At 37.0% G+C, this 8724-nt stretch overlaps 1 pseudogene across 1 annotated transcript; it reads left to right on the top strand.

The window, feature by feature from the left end:
* Positions 1–4886: 4886 nt before the first annotated feature.
* Positions 4887–7338, top strand: LOC149173089 (putative polyamine transporter At1g31830 pseudogene; annotated as a pseudogene). Its single transcript, XR_016259100.1, has 2 exons — positions 4887–5199; positions 5349–7338. The product of XR_016259100.1 is annotated as a putative polyamine transporter At1g31830 pseudogene (transcript).
* The last annotated feature ends 1386 nt before the right edge of the window (positions 7339–8724 follow it).

Raw genomic sequence — 8724 nt, 5'->3', positions numbered from 1 at the left:
CATGCAACGAGTCAAGCAGAAGAGAAAGAGAAGATCGAAATCAGTGAAAGAAGGATGTAATGAAGCAGAAGTGCATAGGAACTGTTGGATCGATCAGCGAACAGTAAAAATGGAAGATGAGTGGTGGATATCTTATCGCAAGAGATTACGTGAATAGATGGACGAAGAGGACTAACGGAAGATGAATGGCGGAGATCTTATCGCGGGAGGTTAAGTCAATAGATGGATGAATAGGACTAATCAAAGATGAATGGCGGAGATCTTATCGCAAAGGTGAAGTGAATAGATGGACGAACATGATTAATGGAAGATGAGCAGTGGAGATCTTATCGTGGGAAAAACGTGCAGAATGATGGAGTGGGTTTCATAGGTGGTAAGTAGTTTCTCGCGTGCCCTCAAGGCTATAAGCGGAATTCCAAAATTTTACGCAATTAGCTTAATTAGGTGACACGTAGCACGAGAAAACCACTTTTCTCGCATTCTCTCGAGCAGATATCAGTCATGCAAGAATCCGTGCGAGATTGCGCGATAACCGTTGGATCAAGCTAAACAGATCGACGGTGGAGATTTGGGGTGCATAAAGTATTGAGAGGACACGATAGCCATTGGATCAAACTAGACAGATCGATGATGGAGATTTGGGGTGCATAAAGTCAAACATTGAAATGAATATGCATGCGGTTAACGGTGATTGGCCAGGTTTGTTGTGGATCAGACGGTAAAGAGATCTACGTATAATCTGATTAAGACGTGAGTTATTGGCTCCTGCTTAAGCATTTCGTGCTGAAGGAAATGAGAATGTGAGTGAGATCTATTACAGAAAGAGAGTGATTGAAGATGATAACGATGAAATGAACCAAGTACTGAATCAAGAAAACAAACTCCAAAGCTCATGCAATAACTAGAAATCTAAAACACAGTGAATCTACTCTACCCTATTGTAATGGAAATGCAGCTACTTAAGCAACTGATCAATTAAACCATGAATCTACGCTAGCATATTTTACAATAAAGAGGAGCCTTAGTTGCTAGGGTTGGGCCCTAACCCAAGAGCTTCAACCCTCTGAGTTAACTTAGTGCTCGCTCAAAACAAAATTCATTCTTATTATCAAAAGAATGGATTACATCAAAAACTATCACAAGTCTTGCAACTCGAAAGTAAAGTAAAGTTTTACAATCAAAAATACAAATCCTATTGACGTCCTAGGCCTCTCTAATTATATGACTAAAGTCTCCAGCGACTTCTTTAAAATTAGGGAGGCTTGACTCCCAAACTTGAGATAAACTGGTGCTTTGACTTCCACTTGCTCAACTACCTTCTAGTCCTCATGATTTCGTTGTTTGCACTTCGAGCTGATGGAGGAATATTTGAATGGAGGGGTAGTAAATGAGGAGGATTTCCCTCCTGTAATTCCTCTCCCTTGTCCCATTCGATTTTTGACCAAGATCTTTGCCAAAATTCCTTTCTTTTATCTTTTAATCCTGCATTAAATGTGCATTCGACCATAAAGAAAAATATCCAACTCTAACTCATCTCATAAACAAAATATAATCAAAAGTATGCAATAGGTTGTGAGAATAGTTGGTTTGACTAAGCTAGGAGGTGAATTAAGGCCCATATAATTACCAAATGATGAGGCTCATCACCATGATTGAAACAACTCAATAATGGTTAACTATAGTCACCATAGTCAACCATGAACACCATGATCATCCATGGACATCCATGGTCAGCTGCATTGTCAAGCATAGTAAACATGCTCAACCATATTCATCTATTGTTAAATGTTACCAACCATGGTCAACCATGTTCACACAGAGTCAACCATACTCGACCATAGTCAACCATGCTCTTATAATCACATCCATAATCAAACATGGACAAGAAGTTCAACCATAGTCAACCATGTTAAAAAAGGGATGACTGTGTTGACTATGGTTGACCATGTTTCCCATGGTTTACCATGTAGACCATTGTTGACCATGGTTTAATAATGATTGACCTTGGTTGATTATGTTGCCATGTTGACCATGGATAAGAATGGATGAAAATATTCACCATGGTTGACCATTCTATTTACGGTTGACTATGGTTGATCAGGAATGAACATGTTTTATCATGTTAACTATGTTTTACCATGGTCAACCATAACTAACCATGGTCAACCATGTTAGATATGGTTAACTTGGTCAAACATAGTCAACCATATTCAACCATACTTGAAACAACTAAATGACGACTAACCACACTTGGCCATAGTCAACCACACTCTTATAAATGCATTGATGGTCAAATAATTGACCATGCTCAAGCTTGGACAAGAAGCTCATTCATAGTTAGCCATGCTCAAACCAACTCAAGAATGGTCTACTATAGTCAACCATTAATAATCATTGTCAATCCTTGTCATTAATATCTTACATTGTCACTTATGGTCAATCCGTTAGTTAACCATGGTCAGTCCTCATCAACCTTTTTAAGCATGGTTAGCCATCATCAATCATTGCAAAGTGATAAACAAAAAACAACATTGCATTGTGAAAAACAACAAATGCAATTGCAGTGTGACAAATAATCTCCATCGTTACAATTTGAAAAACAATAAATGCCATTGCAATGTTGTGGACAACAAAAAACATCATAATGTGACAAAAAATGTCAAAATGTGATGAATAATAAACATCATTTCCATGTGTAGAATAACAAATGACATCGAAAATGTGATGTAAACAAATTTTTTTGTACTTTGAGCAATTAAAAAATGGCATTACAATGTGCCAAAAAAATATCCATGTTGCAATATGGTAAACAAAACCTATGTGAATATCATGGGGGCTTCACTCAATGAGCCTCTGACATAACACGTGCATTCGTGGCATATTAAACAATACCATTAATTTGACTGCATATTGGAAAATACCTCTAAAAATCACATTATTTAACCCCTTACCAATATGGACCCGATACACATTACCAATTTAAAAAACCCCTACTTCCACTAGATGTTGTAAGTATCCATTTTTCATTTACATTTTTTATACCCCTTTATAATTTTTCATTAACTTTGAGCTCCATTTATACCTGCCAATATAAATTACCCTTTACCCTATATATATCCCCCAATATATTATGTCATTTTTCCTCAATATATATCCCCGAAGATTAATGCATGTGGTATGGTATTGCTCCCCCAATGAAGCCCTCGTGGTGAATATTAACGAACATTAGCTATCCTAGAAGGTCAACCACCGTGAGCTTGACCAAAGTAGCCTTAGCCATGGACAATATGCATAATATGAACATTGTTTTTGAAACATGGTCACATGGTCTACATGCTCAACCATGGTAAAAAATGATTAACCATAGTCAACATGGTTAACCATAGTCATCTATGGTTAATTGTTGACAACCATGTTCACCCATAGGAAAGCATAGACTACCATAGTCAACTATGGTCAAACAAGCTCAGCGATGGTTAAACATGCTCCCCATGGTCAACCATGGTCAACCTAGTTAATCTATAGTCAACCATGGTCATACATACTTTACCTAGCCAGCGATGCTTTACCATGGTTAAAGAAGGTCAACATCTTCATCCATTATCAATAATAAATAACCATAGACAACATAGTCAACCATGATGAACTTGGTTAAATAATGGTCAGCCATGGTTACACATGGCCAAGATAATCAACCATGGCCAACATAATCAACCATGGTTAAACATGGCTAAGTGATCTACATGGTCAACGATGTTCAACCATAGTCATCAATAGTTAAATGTTGACAACTATAGTAAAACATGTTCCGCACAATCACTTATAGTTGACCATAGTCAACCATTGTTTAACGAGTTCAAGCATGGTCAGATAAGCTCAACCATGATCACAAAGTTCAACCTTAGTTGACCACATTCGAGCATGATTAAACTAGCTAAGCAATGATCAACCATGGTAACCATGTTCATCCATGCTTAACTAGAGTCGGTTGTGGACAACATGCCCAACCATGGTTGGCATGGTCATCCATGGTCATAGTTTCTCCACCATAATTTATCGTTTCCATCCTCGATCAACCATGGTCTTCATAGTCAACCATTGTAATCGTGGTCCATTATGGTTACTAAGGTCAACCTCAGTGAACCATAGTCTACCTCGATCAATAATGGTCAACACTCCTCAATCATTAATGTAACCATTTTTTTAACATTAATGTTAACATTAACATTAATGTAATATCAACCATGGTCAACATTAATGTAATGTTAATGTAAGAATCTAACAATTGTTAACATTAACGTATCATTATTAGATTAAAGTAACATAAATACACTGTTACAATAATGGTTGACCGTGGTCACCCACGATCAATTCTCTTTCACCTCAGTCAATCATATTTAACCAAGGTCAACCATGGTTTTCCTTAACCAACAATGTTCAACCCTCTTCAACCATTAATGTAACCATGTTTGTATCTTTAATGTAACATCAACCAGGTCAACCATGATGAACATTAATGGAAGGTTAATGGAAGGTTAATGTAACAATAGTCAATATTAATGCAACACTATTATATTAATGTAACATAAATACATTGTCACATTAATGTTTCACCATGGTCAACCTCATCAACTCTCTTCAACCATGGTCAATCATCAACAAACTAATCAACCATTTTTAATCATAATTTGCCAACCTAAACCATAGTCAATAAATCTACCCCACTTACTAAATCATCAACTAACACAAACACATTAATAAATGTAATTGATATAAACCCACAAATAATATTTTCCTATCTTTTAAGGAAAATAATCTACCTATATCAACCGCATTAAGTAGGTTAACAAAGACAAATCTGAAATCACTTGGGTCGTAAGCCGAAAATGAAACCATGAAGCAACTAAAGAGTCGCGCGCCCAAAATGAAGAGTCGAGCAATAATTCTAGAGTGCGCGTGATTCCCAGCTGAAACACGATAATGGCAAATGGATTCTAGTGCCAAGTTCCAGCGCATCCTGATTCCTTCGATATGCAAAGGACACAAGTGACTGTTCTATTCGATGCAACTTAGGCCTGTTTGAGACTCGATATATTCAATATGATCTTCTCACGCTGCGATCGCATGTGAATAGATTCAGGCGAAGGCATCCATGAAGGCATATTTTCATAAAGAAACTCTGATACATTACAGTAACAAGTAGGACGATTCCCCTGCATTTTTGCTATGTTCACATATTTTTTTGGGGAGTCTTTTTTTTAAAAAATGGGTTGAATTTAGATCAACGTGTTTATTATATGTATGTTTCCGGACAGAATTTGTGTTTATGGCGTCTGAATTTCGTACAGGGTTTGGTGTTTGGGCATCACAGATTGCCCCTAGGGCCTATACTTTCAGTGAAATGAAAGAATGGTCAGGGGTTTAATATGTTAAACATTGGACTGATATGTATGTCGAGCAGTTGGACTTCTTTCAGGTTTCATAACTTATACAGGATTTTCTGGTTGATATTGGGACTCTGGTTACTGTAAAGCCTTGATCATGGAGACCTCCTAGCGTTACTAGCATTGTGGATGTATTATTTCACAGAGTCGATTTTGCTGAACTGGGAGAGGGTTTTGCATGACTTCTTTGGAAGCAGGAAATATTCAATTTTTTTAGATGGGTTTACCAGAGGAGGAATAGTTGAGAGTCATTTATGGTTGCAATATTGGAGGCTGCAAATCAGATAACCAGGGAATTGAAGGAAGCAGAAAAAAGGGGGTTAAGGTTTCTCTGTCAAGGCTTAAAATGGGTGAGGTTTTAGGTTCAAAAGATACTGGCTCATGTGGGGTTGCACCCAAGGTTCCACAGATTGAGAGTCTTAATCGGAAGCTGCCTGTTGTACCTCTTGTGTTTCTGATATTCTATGAAGTTTCAGGTGGACCTTTTGGTGTGGAAGATTCTGTGAGGGCTGGAGGTCCTCTTCTAACTCTTTTGGGGTTTCTAATTTTTCCATTGATATGGAGTGTTCCGGAGGCCCTCGTGACCGCCGAAATGGCAACTATGTTTCCTGAGAATAGTGGTTATGTTGGGTGGATTTCTGCAGCATTTGGTCCTTTCTGGGGATTTCAACAGGGGTGGTGGAAATGGCTTAGTGGAGTTATTGACAATGCACTGTATCCTGTACTATTCTTGGACTATCTCAAATCAGCAGTTCCAATGGTGGGTAATGGGCTTCCGAGAATCATAGCCATTCTGGCAATCACCATTTCCCTGACTTATCTGAATTACAGGGGTCTAACCATTGTTGGTTGGGCTGCAGTTTGCCTTGGAGTTTTTTCTCTTCTTCCCTTTTGTGTCATGTTCATACTTGCAATACCAAGGCTCAAGCCTTCCAGATGGTTTGAGATTAATATGAAAGAGGTTGACTGGAATTTGTATCTCAATGTTCTGTTTTGGAATCTCAATTATTGGGACTCTGTTAGCACACTTGCAGGGGAAGTGGAAAATCCAAAGCGTACCATTCCAAAAGCCTTATTTTTTGCTGTGATGCTTGTTGTAGGTAGCTACATCATCCCCCTTTTGTCAGCCATTGGTGCAATAGAAGTTGTCAGAGAGAACTGGAATGATGGCTACTTTGCAGATGCTGCCTACATTTTAGGTGGGGTAGTGTTGCAATTGTGGATAGCAGCAGCAGCTGCTCTGTCAAACATGGGTATGTTTGAAGCAGAAATGAGCAGTGATTCTTTTCAGCTTCTTGGCATGGGACAATCAGGAATGCTTCCTGCTGTATTTGCTGCCAGATCAAGATATGGAACTCCTCTTCTGGCCATTATGTTTTCTGCTTCAGGGGTACTTGTACTATCATCATTGAGTTTTCAAGAAATTGTAGCAGCTGAGAATTATCTCTATTGCTTTGGTATGTTTGCAGAGTTTGCTGCCTTTATATGGTTAAGAATCAAGAAGCCAGGACTTGCTCGCCCCTATAAAGTTCCTCTTGGGACTGTTGGAGTTATTCTCCTCTGTCTAATACCTTCGTTGTTACTGGTTCTGGTGGTAGCAGTCGCTTCTTTTAAAGTGATGGCTGCCAGTATCAGTGCAGTTTTAATTGGGTTTGTACTGTGGCCTTGTCTTGAATTTGTGAAGAGGAAGAAATGGCTGAACTTTGTGACAGGTTCAGAGCTTTCAGGTGATCTTCATGATATATTAGTGTCTGATGCGGGAGTTGGATTGCTGTCAACTGAAAATACACAACTTTTCTGATAAAGTCCTTGATTTTGTACATTCTTGCTCATTGCAGAGAGGGCAAAGAATTGGTATATAGATATATCTCATTTGAGGAGTTTGATTTTAGCCCTTGATTTTAGCCCAAGAACATATGGAATTTTTTGTCAAGATAAAATCCTCCAAACTCCTGGGAATCTTTGGGGGCTTAAATACAGTGGAAGGATGGACAAGGGCAGACCCTGTAATGCAGGGACTTCTTTCAATATGTTTTATATTTGAAGTAGATGCATGGCCAATAGGATAGTGAATCATTCATGTACTTTCCAGATCGACTCTCTATATATTTGAAAGAAGCTTATTTCATGATATTTAGTAGGTCTCAAATAGCACACATGGATTGGTTTTGCAGAATTGTAGGATTTGAACAATGCCATCAAGATATAGTTCTGATGAATTGGGCATTTGTTTCTGCTTATTTTGGAGGGGAAAACAACTATCAACCATTTACGTTTTTCTCTGGAAAATGTTTTTATATTTTATAAAAAGATTAAGGATGTTTTTGGATTTCAATATATAATAAGATTTGAAGTCAGGGTAGATAATAAGATTTGAAGTCATCATAAAAAACAATCAATATGAATTCAGTATGTCAAATGCTAGAATTGTAGTAGTATGTATGAATTCAGTATGTCAAATGCTAGAATTGTAGTAGTATGTCAGAACTGTTTTGGACGGAAAAGATAATGGCATTTCTTCTAATCATCCAAACCAAAGCTAATTACCCATCAACCCTTCAATTTTTCATAGAAAGTCAGGTGCTTCATCTCCAAAATTATCACTGATATAATTTGCTTATCTGCGCGTAGTTGATATATTAAAGATAATGGCATTTCTTCTAATCATCCAAACCAAAGCTAATTACCCATCAACCCTTCAATTTTTCATAGAAAGTCAGGTGCTTCATCTCCAAAATTATCACTGATATAATTTGCTTATCTGCGCGTAGTTGATATATTTGGCGTTATTTTATATTGCCAATCTGTGTGCAGTCTGAATAATTACTGATGCATATTTTTAACCTTGGTTATGCAGCAAGAAACCTAGATTCAATCATTTGACAAACACTGAATTCATGACCCTGTGATCATTATAACATATGTCCCTCTATGACTAATGATGTTACAAAATCCATTGGCATTCTTAAATAGTGCTTAGAAAATCCATTGACATTTTTAAATAGCTGTATTGAAAAGTTGAGAGGAAAGTTTTGTATTTCAAAATATTTGATTTTTTGAATTTAAAAGAGATTTAAATAAATTATGCTGATTTAAAATGTTAATTTAATTATTAATAATTATTAAAATGTTAATTTAATTATTAATGATTTTTTCTTTCTAGGAAAAATCGTAATTTCATTAATGAAGAGAAATTACATTTTGTAGATGCATATGCATATTCGGATCATATCTATGACATGACTGTCATCATCAAAAGAACCAAAGTTCAAAAAATATT

The sequence above is a fragment of the Pinus tabuliformis genome, chromosome 4_2 (assembly GCF_031772625.1).
Source record: "Pinus tabuliformis cultivar Carrire ecotype Pingquan chromosome 4_2, CPIR1, whole genome shotgun sequence".
Lineage (NCBI taxonomy): Eukaryota > Viridiplantae > Streptophyta > Pinopsida > Pinales > Pinaceae > Pinus > Pinus tabuliformis.
The sequence above is the reverse complement of the archived record's forward strand: the minus strand, read 5'-3'. Positions and strand labels throughout refer to the sequence as shown.